This window comes from Buteo buteo, chromosome 9 (genome assembly GCF_964188355.1).
Source record: "Buteo buteo chromosome 9, bButBut1.hap1.1, whole genome shotgun sequence".
Classification (NCBI taxonomy): domain Eukaryota; kingdom Metazoa; phylum Chordata; class Aves; order Accipitriformes; family Accipitridae; genus Buteo; species Buteo buteo.
In genome coordinates, this window is record NC_134179.1 from 18,361,745 (window position 1) to 18,375,722 (window position 13,978).

A 13,978-nucleotide genomic window follows, 5' to 3' on the forward strand; every position below is an offset into this window, starting at 1 on the left:
GAAAGGGTAAATTGGGTCCTTCCGTACCATTGTTATAGGCTTGTTGCAAAGAGATATGGTCTTTGGACATAGATGTATGGACAAAATTAAATGTTAGTTGAAGCCATTTGTATGCTTGCAGGTTTCTGAGGCAAGTTGCCGACATCACTTTTATTCCTTGTGTGACTGCTCTTGGTCCAGGTCAGATGTGCCTGGAGGGTACAGGCTAGAGGTGTGGGTGTTGCAGAGCCATATGACTACCAGAATAATAGTGTGAGAGTCTGCAAAATGCTAAATGTTTATCTAGAGCTTATAAAAAGCTTTTTTAGCTTGTAATCAGCCTGGAAACATTCATAAGGACAATTCTGCTACTTTGTGGTTCAAACTGGATCAGAACTATGGCCTTTCATAAGGTTTATCACTACTGCTTTTTCTGCAAGGCAGAAAATGTTTGAGATTAACATATAGTCAAGGGTTACAAGAATAACCTAAATCAAATTTGCAAACAGGTTTGTAAACAGATGACTTGGGTTCCTTGCCAATGTTTGGCTTTGTCCAACACCAGGTACCATGTAGGTGAATAGTCCTAAAAATATTTGCAAGTCCAAACAGTTTCACAGTCTTTAATTGGAACTTCATTACTAATTCAATACTGAACATTATCATTCCCCTGTTAAAAGCAAAAAGAAAAAAAACCAAAACAGTCATCTGGCGAAGGAGTGGGAAATACGCTGTATAAGCAGTGCTATGACTGGAATTCTTACCAGCAATTAGGCAAAATGGAGCCTGGGAAGGCTATGCAGATAATTTGTGAACTTAGAGACTTAAATATACATCCAGTTTAGTTAAATAAATCCAATTTCACCAGAGATAATAAAAACAAAGAAAAGCCCAAAGCAGGCTAATTTTTTCCTTAACCCACACTTAAAGAAAGAGGAAAGGGGGCAAATAAAGAGGTGCCACATCTGTTTGAATTTGGAAGTAAGTGCAGTCTTTCTTATTTTATTCAAATCTCTTCTGAATTAACAGTTGCTATTCTGTAAATGGTAACACCCTCATGGTCAAAGCACAGCACAGTGTTTGCATTGATGTGTGATGTGGTGATGCTGAATGTAGAAATTCATTCATCAGCCATAAGAAAGAGCAAATCAGTGAGAGAAGATACAGGGCACCTTACAGAGTTTGAACTGTGGAGTGCTACAGCCAGTTTCTCAGCTGCTCTAAACTGGGAAATCCCAATGAGCTGTAATGGAGTGTTTTAGAAATGTGGCCTTAGTTTCTTTTTGTTTTGCTTATGCAAGATGTCTCGTGCTTTGTAGTAGCTATTCCTATTTGCTCAGTAATCGGATGCCCACATGAGCTAATTTAATAAATGGATATAGTCTTTTGTGATTTTTTTTTTTCCCCTTCTCTGCACGTCAGTGCTCTTTCTCTGAATGGAGTTCAATTATTATTATAGCATATATTACTTTGGATCATTTTACTGCACAATCAATAGACATATCTGTATAATAAATATTGACATTACTTTAATGTTCTACAATGTTCAGCATGTCAAGACTATTTCAGTCAGAAGCCACCCATTACTGCTTGTTTCTAAAATTTCCTGTCCGTTCAACGTGAAAAAATTTGCTGCTCAAGCTTGTCTTCTGCCCTGGTTTCAAAAGATAAATGGAGGTAAGTGCAGTGCCCTCGGATTAATGCACTGGGCAGGATGAATCAGACTCCTTTCCTCTAACTCTTGCATGTGTCATTTGTTCTCATCTGTACTTTCTATTTCTCCTTCCAACCATTCTTTATCTCATCTGTTAGAATTGGTAGATACCTGGGACCACCTCTTGAAGCGTATTTCCTCAGAGCACAGTGTAACAGGGCTCAGATTTCACTTATAACTCACCTAATGATGCTAATACCTGGGCTGCTGTGGAAACAGTGATCAATGTGTGTTAGAAGAAGCAACACCATGCACAAGGCACATTAAAGGTGAGAGGTGAGAACAGCACAGTCTTGTTACTTCTCTCCTGTAATTCAAGAGTAGAGGAACTAGGGGAGAGATGTGCCATAAACCAGTGTTAGACGTTATACTACTAGCAGCACAAACTATCAATTGTGAGAAAAATAAAACATCTTTTTCAGTAATCAGAGGCAGATTTTTCTCTTGCATTATTTACATGCAACTGTAGGGATTTCAGTGGGCGCTGGCAGTGATATCTGGCTCAGCCTTTTCAGTGAAACACATATGGCTAATCATTCAAGTCTGAAAACACTGGATCACGATTCTGTCTGTTGTGAAAGGCATGGCAAGAGTACTTGATGACTGCATTGAAGTTGAAAAAAAAATGCCACTTTTGGTGTTTCCCATCTGGGAGAATGTTGCCTTACTCGCCACCAAGTCATCATACTATCTGTCTGGCATATGTACCATGTTAACACAAACGTGTACATGTATCAGCATATGTATAAGCAAATATCTACATTCCACCTTCTCTATTGTGCAGTATGGCAGCATGTCAGTAACAAGTATAAAAAAATCATAATGTGTTTACCTACAAACATATATGTATTTATGTCCATGGAAGGAAAAAAGCCATTCAGATTGCCTGATCTTCTAGGTTGCTGGTTCCTGTCTGCCTCCACAGCCTGCGAATTGAAGTAATTGTGATGATGTAAGGGACGTATCTACAGTAAGGGACTAAACATGGCCCAGAGTCACCAAGTTGAAACTTAGGTTGAGAGACAAGTGTATTTAAAATTGCTAGGACATCACTGGCACCTTGGAAATACTGTTCCCAACTGGCTGCTAGAGGAAATGCTGCAGTAATGCTTTGGCACTGGAAGCCAAAAGGATGTTTCTTGTGGAGTTGAGGATTTGGGGACTGGCGATCCTACTGACACAGTTTTTCAAGTCTTTCCTGTACTGTGCCAATGCTTAAGGTGCAATGTATCCCAGACAGTTGTTCCACCATTGCTTATAGTTGCTGCATTTTCATTGCTCATAGCTTTGAATTGTCACAATTTTTATGTAGGCCATATTTAAATTGTGAAGCTAATGTCTGTGTGGGAGTGAACGCTATTTTGTACAATTATCATTCACTTTCCATACACTTCTCATGCACAAAATACCAGTAAGCTACTAATTAATTGTTACTGTTGATGAAAAATATTGTTAATAAGTTTTGGGGGGGAGGGGGAAGGAGTTATTAGTAATGTCTCTGTAATAAAGCACTTGGCACTGGAGACAAGAAACCAAATGTTATGTCAGTTTTTCAGAGCTGGAATCTCTCATTTCATTGTATCCTCCTTACGATAACTTTAATTGAAACATTGTACTGGGGACAGCATCTACCCAAAACAGTTTCAGTTAGATCTGATGAGTTCAACTGAACATGCATTTGTATCTCCATGTCGCTTATAAAACCCACACTCTGTTCTTTTAATAAGGCTTGGATGAAAGACTACAAAGGTTGCTGGAGATTCCTGAGTTAACCAGGAAATGCCTCTTAAAGCACCTTGTTGGTCTCATCCCTTGATCTGACATTCAGCTCACAGCATCTGTCTCTGGCTTCCACTCTTGTGCTTAGTTAACTTTATTTGACATTTTGACTGTCCTCAGCTTTTGTGATATCTAGTTCAAAGGGTTCGAAACATTATTACAGCATTTATTGTTAGGCCGGCATTACCTTTTGCCCAAGTGACAAGCTGATAGGGACCCTGTGAAAGACAATGTGAGGAGATGCATTTATTCAGTGTGCCACAGAGAAGCCCTGGGTCCCATTTTTCTCCTTTGAATTTTATGACACTCTACTCCAAGGATGTTCAGGTTATTCTGTGCTCCCAGAGAGACATTTTGAACTCAGTAGTCTTGAGTTGCATTACTTGGTTTTTTTTCTAGGCAATGCTAATGCAATACTTCCTTTTTACCAAATTTTGCTAACATTGCTGCTCAGAATCTGGGAAGGTATTTCTGTTTTTCCAAGGCAAATGGAATTCCATGGACTATTTCTTCTTTCCTAAAAGCAAAGGCCGGCACAGTTAATGTCACTTCTTAGCACCAGAAAAAATGCTGACCCAGCTAGGGGCACTGGGATTCAAAGCTGGGTCCTCAAGAGCAGATGGTTTAACAGGCTAGCCCATTAATCAACTCTGCTTCCCCAGGCAGTATGTTGTACTTCTTTTTTTCCTTTTTTTTGTTTGGTGATCAAATGCTGGGCAAGAGAAATACAACTTTTTTTTTTTTTTTTTTCCCCCCCCAAGACATGGCATCCAACATGCACATGCCATTATATTTCTGTTATTTACACTTACTGAGCTAAAACGCAACAGATGTTTATAAGCGATTGCAACTAAATTCCTTAGTAAATATGCTGAATTAATCCCATACATCTTCAAATGCTTTGAATGCTTCTCAGTGTGAAAAGAGAATTTGTTTCAGGTGGACAGAATAATCCAGTCCTGGGATTTACTGGTAGTTACCAGAGGTAAAAAAAAAGTCAGCTAACAAAATCTTCAGCACAGTCAGACAGGTAGAGGAGTCCCAGAGCCTCTTAATACACATAACCTAAAATGAATTTCTTTCATTTCTGGTTAAGCCCCTGAATAACTTGTATAAATGCTTGAAAAGGAATGAAAAGATATTGAAGGAGCAGAACATTTCTATTGCTCCCTGTGAAGGATCTTTAACTGAATGAGAATGCATTCCTGCCAAGCCGCCTGTAGAAGTAAGCTCGGGTGTGATAATTCCTTTACATTCACAGCCAATAGCTCATGGACCCAAGGGATGAAATGATATTTTGATCTGACTTTGTTCTCTCTAACCCCTCCGCATACTAACACTGCTTTTTAATGCCTAGAAGCATGCTGTTCCAGGGCAAAGTAGGGTAGTGCTGTGGAAACTTGTGTAAGGAGTCCCATGTGAAACAGTGTTAAATGGTACTTTTTTTTTTTTTTTTTTCACATATGAGTTTAGAGTTTGTGGACGGCAGTGAATCAATAGTTTTTTTGGAGGTGGTGACTCCATCAGCTTCTCAGCATGTTCTGTCTGTCCAGCCCACCCCAGTTTCTTGCAGCAGGGATACCTTTCCAGGAATGAGGAAAGTCTCAAGGATGTCTACATCTCTGCTCCCTCTGCATAGACACTGTCATGTGGAGTGTGAAGTGAAGGCTTTCCAGTTAGTGCTATCTGCCTTTATCTTCACCTGCTCATAAGGAGGTACTTAAGATTACCCAGCAATGTTATACCCCCAGTGAAGCTTTTTTTCATGCAGGACAGCGTGTGTTGTAGTGACATGTGTATCACTGCTCACATACTCCATCAAGATGCAAGTCCCCCATGTGTCAGATGATGCAAATAAACATTGTTGGTATCTCCTCAAGTTCCAAAAAGCTGCAAGATGGGCAAGAGAAAAAGCTGTGCCACAGTGGGGTTATATTTATCCCCCAGTGTTAGGAACGAATAAAATTGCCTCTGCAATTGAGGTAGAGAAGTAGCTTTTTGCTAAAGGGCCACACTGACTACCTAAGGAGTCTTGTGTGTCTTCACTGAGTGTGTGTGGATCCTCAGCTCCTAACTCAAATGTCTGAAGGTAGATAGTAACTCTTCTGAGCATAAATTGCATACAAAGTCCTTATTAGAGCCAGGTACTGCACCCAGGTCTCCTGAGCCCTAGTGCATTAGTATCTGGCTGCTCTTTTATAACTAACAGACTGAAGTGAGTTATCATCTGAATGAATAGCTGGAGTTCATTTTTCAGAGTAACCCTGTGCTACTGGATGTAACTTCTGTCCAATATTTTCAGTCTGTTAGACTAAAAATGCCCAAGGCTTCATATATTGCTGCTCATGACTATCTACTTGGGTCACTTAAATATTCAAAATAGATGAAAAGTAACTCTGCAGTTGTATGCAGTTTCCTCATCCCTGCAAGGCTGAGCTGAGGTACTCTAGGCTTCAGGCAATAAGTTATCTCAGGCCATATCATAAGCCAAATTCACCTTGAAGACCACAGGCAGTGAAAACCTAACTGACTTCAATGAGGATGTAGCCCCTGTATCAGATGTAGGTTTGACCCAGAACGTGTTTGGGGTTGTTTTGATCTCTCCTGTTTCATTTTGTTTCCATTTTTTTCCCAGTCTTTCTCCATTGTTTTATAGACCAGAGGTGAACTGTAAAAAGCTACTAAACCTGAGGCCTTCCAGGTACTCAGCAGAAAAAACAGAGATTAAGCAGATGGGGATTTTGGAAAGGTGGTGTGATTAGGATGGGGGAGAAGAAGTAGAAGAAAGTGTCTGGGATCTGAATGCTACTTGATGTGTGAGTACTTCACTGCTGCTGGAATTTTATCCTGTCATTCATTGTTTAAGTGTTCCTTGACTTAGTGTTTTATCTAAACTTATGAATAAAATTAAGATATTTTTGTATGATGGGCTTGGGATGGAGATTCATTCCTTAGCACAAGAAGTACACTAGGTAGTTTTAGATGTGGAAGTTCAGCTTGCAGAAGGAACACAAACTTCCTGAGAGGAAATACGTGAAGTAAATTGTGACCCTACTGAAGAGGTGCTCTATGCAATGAGTGAATTTGCATGGAAAACCTCACCTCTTAGATCCTTGTAGGGGATTTTCTTCATTGCTATGAAAATGAGTCCAAGCCTACATACAATAATCATCTCAACTAACCTGCTGACCACTAAGCATGGCTGGCATGTGTAAGCCCTTCCTTGGAGAACCCTTAGTAAGGGTTCCCATGTGAATGCCAAAACAGTAATCCAGCTGACAGCAGGTAAGGGTCTTAACCTGTACATCAGGGGAAAAAAAAAAATAAATCAAGAAGACCGTTTGCATAAGGCATTTTTTTAAAAACAGTGTTTAGTCTTGAAAGGCAAAGGGGGCTTCTCCATTGACTCAGATGACAGCAGACTCTCGCTCTCAGTCTTCAGGTTGCTTGAAGCCTTTGCCAAGAATGTCCTGAAATACCATTCCCACTTCATTATGGAGTGTGCTTTGCAGCACTGTGATACCATGGTGGAGACTGCTTCCTCTCACAGTCCTCTGGAAGCCAACATTGTGAAGAAACTAGGCAGAAATCTCAATTTGGGTCAAATGACCTGTGTAATTTTAATATTTACAATAGATTGTAGAAAACCATATACTAATGACTTTATATTTCCTTGACTTGGAGACAGCCAAAGAGTATTTGTATTTGAAATATGGCATGAAATATTCCCAATAGCTGTCCTAAGTAAACATGAGAGTGTTTGCATTACCTTTTCACCTGTAGCAGATTAAAGTGCTCCTTAGCCATTGGCCGTGAGTGAAACCAAGATCAATCTCTATAATTCTACAAGCCATTGTATAAATATGTTCTGACTGTGTTTTTATACATTAATCACAGAAGATTATGAAGCACATGCCATATTGTGCATATTTCTTGCAAGCAAAATAGAACTGTCTGCAGTTCTCACTGCAAAATTATGGAATGGACTGAATCATAAAAAAAACATATAGGAAAATCTGCTATTTCAGGACAGCTGTTCAGTATTTTTGGACAGCTGACACTTTTTTTTACAAAAATAAAGCATCAGTATTTTATTTTTTTTACTAGAAATAGTAAGCCAAATTCATTAAGGGGATAATTTCAATTCACAAAATAGATCATTTCCTTTCTTCCCAAATCTTGCTGAGCAAACAACATTCCTTATTGCTATTCCCCAGACTTTTTTCTGAGTTTCCACATCCAGGCCCAGCAATAATATCCCATTTTCAGACATAAATGGCAAGGAAGAGCTTGCTACAGTTTTAACACCGTGTGCCATGACTCTCTGTGCTCTCTCAATCCATCACTTCAGATCCCACCACGGTGTGTGGATGGTGACCAGTGTATTGGAGGGAACCTTGCTGGTAATACAAGCAAGTTGTGGGCTGTCATACGATGTGTGGAGAAGATCAGTAGCGGAGATCATGAATATAAATCATTGTGGTTCAGGTTAGAATATAACCTCTAAAGTGATTTTTTAAAAAATAAATTAATCTGTAAGAATGCATGCTCATTAGAAAAGTTTCTTGAAGGAGTTAATTTTATGTTTAGTTAGATGTGGTCTTGAGGGACTTATGTGCTCACGTCCACTTTTTGCAGTTTGTGTTGCTGTTTTGGTGAAGATATTGGGTGTGTTGACTTACGTGTTTTCCTCACATCCTCTGTTGTGTTTTATCAGTTCAGACAAGGCAGGGGCTCCCCCTTACTCTGTGCAAAAGAGAGGAGGGATGGAAAATCATATTCCTGAAGATAGGTATGCTTAGAAAGGGATTTTACCAGTCTGAGGAGGAACATCAGTTAGGAGGGTCAGAACATATACTTGCAGAGACCTTAGGTCTATAAGAAAGTGGTGTCGGCTTTCTGCTGTGTAATAGTATCTAATGCCACAGGGGAGTAAACTCTTAACTGAGATGTCAGGCTCTGTGACGATACAAGTCATATTGTTGGAAAGAAGGCAAGGAGAGAGAAGGATGATATCTGAAATGCAGGAGCAAAGGGCCTGAGTGCAGAATCTCTGCCAGGAGAGCAACGAGGTACGGCAGTTTTCCTCTGCTGGCCAGTAGCTTGTTCTCCCTCTCTCCCTCTTTCTCTCTCTCTTACATGCCACCTGATCATTACCTTAACTGGCAGACAGTTATGCTACTTTGCACTACTCTACTGTCAACAGTATCTGGGATATTAAGATTACCACAGTGCTTTTATGAACTAAATCTTGGAAACTGCAGTACGTCTCTATTACTGGAAGGTACCTTGCACAGCTTCTAACAAAACGCTTTCAGAATCAGATAGTTAAGCAATATGGAAATGCATGTTTAAAGAGAAGCATTAGCAAGGTTTTTTGCTCCGTGCCCAGTTCTGCAAGATAGTAAAGGTGTCTAGGTACCCCATGCTCCCTTCAGGTAATGGGAAGTTGAGGGTGCTCAGCATCTTTAGGCATCTGGCTTTAGCAGTCTGATTAGCACATTGCATGATTTTTTCACACACTCGTTTGTTACATTACCGTGGGACTTGGACAGGGACACTTGTACAGAAGTTATTGACGGCTTTTTTTTTTTTTGTCCTTAGAAAAGCACATTGAAGGTTCACAGTCCAATTCCTTGTGCGTGATAAGGTTTGAAGAACAGACAAGATAAAAATGCAGAGAATCCTACACAAAACAGGGATGAGGAGGAGAATAATAGAGGGATGAGAATAATATAGAGCAGTCACAGTGTGCTCTCGAGGGCCTGGAAGAAAAATAAAAATATCCTTGCTGCAGAGCAGCCTTTCCAGTAAGGAAGGTGGGTGCAGGAGCCTCTCTTTACCTGCTTGTTCTACCATTTATTGCTGCCTCCAGAGCAAAGCCACAGTATGATGAAGTTGAATGTGGCTTAGCAGATGTCTTGGGATGACTTTCCTTGTTCATGAGACTGTATCAAGCTCAGATGCAAACTAAAGCTACAGGAGAAAGAAATTGCATGAATAAAACTAAGGTCTGGTGAGAATGATGGGCTTGTCCAGAGGGGATTTTGTGATGTTGGCATTGGTCCTGGCCATAACATTGTATGAATCTGTAGTTTCCTTGCCTTTGTACTAAGGTCCTATTTCTCTGTGGCTCAACAGATGTCATAGGCATGTTGGAAATATGTTTGAAAGGTGTCCACATCTGCAGGAGGCATTCAAGGTAAGCTACAGTGATGGGCAATTTATTGACTACCTATTAGGATGAATTTACCATCTATCACAACACAGATGAATCACAGTCCAAAGCCCTTATAAGCTATTTAGATGTGAATTCTTAGTATTAACCATGAACAAAAAGTAGTCTCTGATATTTGTTTTTTAAACTGTTCATTTTAAAATAACATTAGCTTTTTTTACAAACTGTAATCCCCAGTCACAGACTGCCATTTGGTTTGGTTAAAATACTTTTCTGGAGCATACCAGGATGCTTTGCCTTAGAGGGATTTTATTAGAGGATGATGTCTTTCTGGCATGGGTTAGATTAAGCATCAATTTAATGTCTGCCATATTCCCATCAGAAGGGTAGGAGGAGTGGAAGGTGCCCGTTAATCCATCTAAACTAATAATGCCTTTTTGGCCTTAAAGTCTAATGATCTAATTCAGTGCTTTGTCCTTGTGATCTGAGCACTTCAGCGAAGACATTTTTCTCTTGTAAAACCATTTTGCCCACCTGGATGTCCTTGGGAAAGGCTTTAAAGCCCAGAGCTGCCACGTCAGATGAGAGCTGTGTATTGCATCACTGGCCTGTCCCAGATCCTTTTTGTGTCTGACTCTGACTTGTCCTGAGCGAGACATACATCATGTTGCAGAGGATTCCCAGCTTCAGCATGTCAGATAGTGCCAGTTATAATTATAGCCACTAAGGTCCACACCAAAGGGGTTAAAAAGAGATGCTGTAAACTTGGACAACCTTGCAACTGTTTCTGAGAGCTAGATTTATTCTCTGGACTACTTCAGTCTCCCTCCAGAGAGTTCATTGTGTAAGTCAGTATGACAGATTTATCCATGCTCACAGAGATGGTGGCTGTTTTCTCACTAGGCAAGTGGAAGGAGAAAGCAGCATAAAGACAGCTGCCAGCTGAGGGGTCACAGTTGAACTCCTGCGATGGAACGGTCATAAATTGTAAATCTTCCAAAGAGTTACAGCTTCTGCTCTTATTTCTATCTTGTCCTAAATTTCTCAGCTGCACTTCTATTTATTTTAGGCATGTCATTATCGTCTGCAAAGGTCGCTGAGTGATTGCTGGGCAGAGTTTCACCCAAAGAGTATAGAGTGCAGCCCCTGGCCACTGATCACTGAGGTTTCACACCATGTATCTGAATTCTCCTGTTGTCCTCTCCACACCTGCACTGCATATATCTGATGCATCCAATTGCACTTGATATCAACCCATGTTACTTTCATGGCCTTAGTTTATGCGCTGATCGGGAGTGTTATCAAAACCATCCCCTGCAGAATAAAGCCAGTTACGCAGTGGTAATTGGGGGATTAGGCCCTGTGCATATAATCCTGCATAGTGAAAAAAATGTTCCTGCATGATGCAGAGCTCTGAAATCTCATTGCTAGTAGTGGAAAGAAGCATGTAGGGGCTGGATTTCAACTGGTATAGATCAGTGTAGCTCCTTTGAGGAACTGCCACTCAGCACCTTGCCTGATTGTGCTCTTCAATCAGCAATTTAATTTTTTTTTTCCTGGTAGCGTCTGTGCATATCTTTCAGTATTTACCACCTTTGAATATTTGCACACCAAGTTTAGAATAGCCCTTCTAAACTTCTACGAATAGCAGCTGACCCACTGCTGCTCCAACTACCGTCTATTCTTAGTGTAGCCAAATTCCCCACAAATTCTTTTAGGGCATGACTCTGCTTAAGTGCATGTCATTGATACCATCTCCCTCCAATATTAGTCCTTCTACTGCTCTGTTTGCTATTTCCATTTGTATGATATACATGCTGTAGGCCCAGTTTAATTACTGCTCCTTCACTGGAGCAGTAGCATGTGTAGTCAGATGGACATTCGTGAACAGTTCTACTGGCGTCAATGGAATAGTCACGTGCTTAAAGCTGAGCTGGTGCATGCAGGGTCAAGTCCTTTAGGCTCTGTAGCTTTTATGGACTGAGGTCACTGATTTTGCAATTTAATGTGGATTCCCTATATCTTTGGTAAGGGTTCTGTTTTCTAGAACTCTTTAAAAACTTCAGTTTAAAGGTAGAAATGCACATTGGGAATGGTACCGAGTACTGCAGCTGCAACAGGGGATTTGAGATACACTGTGGGGAAGCATGGTGGCCACACAGCTCCTCAGGAATATTCCCTCACAGGCACCCTTTCTGTCACAGGCTAACTTTGCAAAAAGCAGGTGGTGGAAAGGAAACCAGGCAAACAAGAAGGAAGCAAAGAAGACTGGCCTTTTTATTGCTAGTAAAATTTCCTTTACTGCCAAAAGGTCTTTGAAGCAAAAATACCAGCTTGCTGGGTGGCATCCACAACCTGAATTTAGCTTTAACCATATGGTAGCACAGTGTCAGATTTCTGCTGGCGCATACAGCTTCTCACCAAGTGCTTTCCAGGTTCTAAGCATCGCTGCAGTATTTCTTCCCCTCTCCCTTACACTTTGGGATACATCACGTTTGTTCCTGCAATTTTTTTTCACTTTTCTGACATTCTACTTTCTTGATCACCAGCACTGGTATGATCTTTATTTCCTTAAGCATTTCTCTTTCTCCTCTGGGAAATTTATGTCTCTTTCTGGCATCTGTCCCCTCTCTTCTCTGCACACTCAGGCGAAGAATTCATTTCAATTTTTTTTTCCCCTTAAACAATGCCCTTACTACTTGTGTTAATAAATTACCCTTGCCATTTTTAAGAAGCCCTTCTGTCTCCTTCACTGCCCTCTCCTTCCATATGTACTTTAAAAATGTCTTATTTATCTTAACCCCTGCTGCGATCTTGCTCTGTTCAATTCTCCATCTTTGCTTTTCTTATCATATTTTACACCAACTTTGCCCTCTGATCTTTACACTCCACTGCTGGACCCCATATTTTATACAGAATTGTGTTCTTTTCTCAATTATAATTAATCCCATTGAATCACATGATTCACTGTAAGCACCTTTTTCAGTACTACTGTACTTACTTGAGATTAATAGAAGTTAAGATCATCCATCTATTATTTTCTTAGAAGTTTGCAGGCTTAGTTTTTCTGCTTAGTCATTAATTGTAAATCTCATTACATTACAGATAATGTTATTTAGCAGCCTTCTGTTCAGACCTGAATCTGCAAGTCATCTGAACAGTGCTTTAATGTACAAAGGAGGGTGTGTGATAATAGATTATCTTCTGTGCCTCAGATACTGAGAAAGTCTTTTTAAGACTAGAAGTGTCCCTTTTTTTCTTTATACAGTACCTGGAAGAGTAGGACTCTGACCCTGCAGGAAAGACTGAAGAACAACTGGAAGGCAAAGAGTTATCAGGGATACTGTACTATAGTCTTATCTTCCACATAAGAAAGTGAATAGCTTTAACATCAAGTGCATGTGATAATTCACACTTATGATCTTATACTTCAAAAGGGTAGGGTTATCCAAGGGAGCAGAGGGAGACAGGAAAAAAGTCATCTGTCCAAGGTTGCTCAGATTTGGCACTATAATGTAAGTCTGTGGAGTACCAGTTCAATGACCCAGTCTTTTGACCGAGGCAGTAAAGGAGCACCTTCTGCAGCCAGTTTTCCAATTCTCTCCTCAGTTAAGCTTGCCATTTCTCCCTGTATGCTAAGCAAGCATCACTGGCTATCTTTCACAAGTGTACCTAGACGGTTTGTGTTTGCATATGCCCCATATGTAATATTCTCTAAAGCTGATGTCACCTGCCTGCTGAACCTTTATGGGAAGAGTATTGGGTTATCCTATGTGAAATCCTTGTGACATACCTTTGCAGATGTTGTTTTGATTTTGAGCATTGCCCCTGAAGGTTTTGCTGCAGCAGGTGAACCTGTTCACGTGCTAGCTTCTATGACTTCAAATGGCTCATGTTCACAGACTGAGAAGGTTGCAGTAATAAACTATGGGTGTCTCTAAAGACCTAGATTTGATATGTAGTTATCTTTTGCCTTTCTTCACAGACTCATTGTACCTTCTACTCTCTGATTCATTTTTAAAACTGGAGTATATTTCTCTTCCTTAGAAAAGGACACAAGCTGCAAATGATTGAGAGACTCAGATCCTGAGGTAAGGCAAAAGTGGATTAAAATGCTTTTCCCAAGTTTTCTCAAATTTTACAAATCTTATGTGAAATACCATTGTGGTGCATCGGTTGATCCAGTAGTTAGCCCTGATGGCAGGGGAATCCTTGAATATTTTATCAGCTTTTAAGTGTAACAGTTCTCTTGCAAAGAGATTTATATATGTTAAATCCCTTAATTCACAGTCAGAAAAGAAATGGCATCCAGAATGAACAAACATGTT

The 13,978-nt window shown here is 40.2% G+C and overlaps 1 long non-coding RNA gene across 1 annotated transcript in view; it reads left to right on the top strand.

Moving 5' to 3' along the window:
- Nucleotides 1-13,978, top strand: part of LOC142034393 (uncharacterized) — a 471,960-nt gene that overhangs the window by 114,707 nt on the left and 343,275 nt on the right. The gene's annotated exons all lie outside the window — the stretch shown is intronic.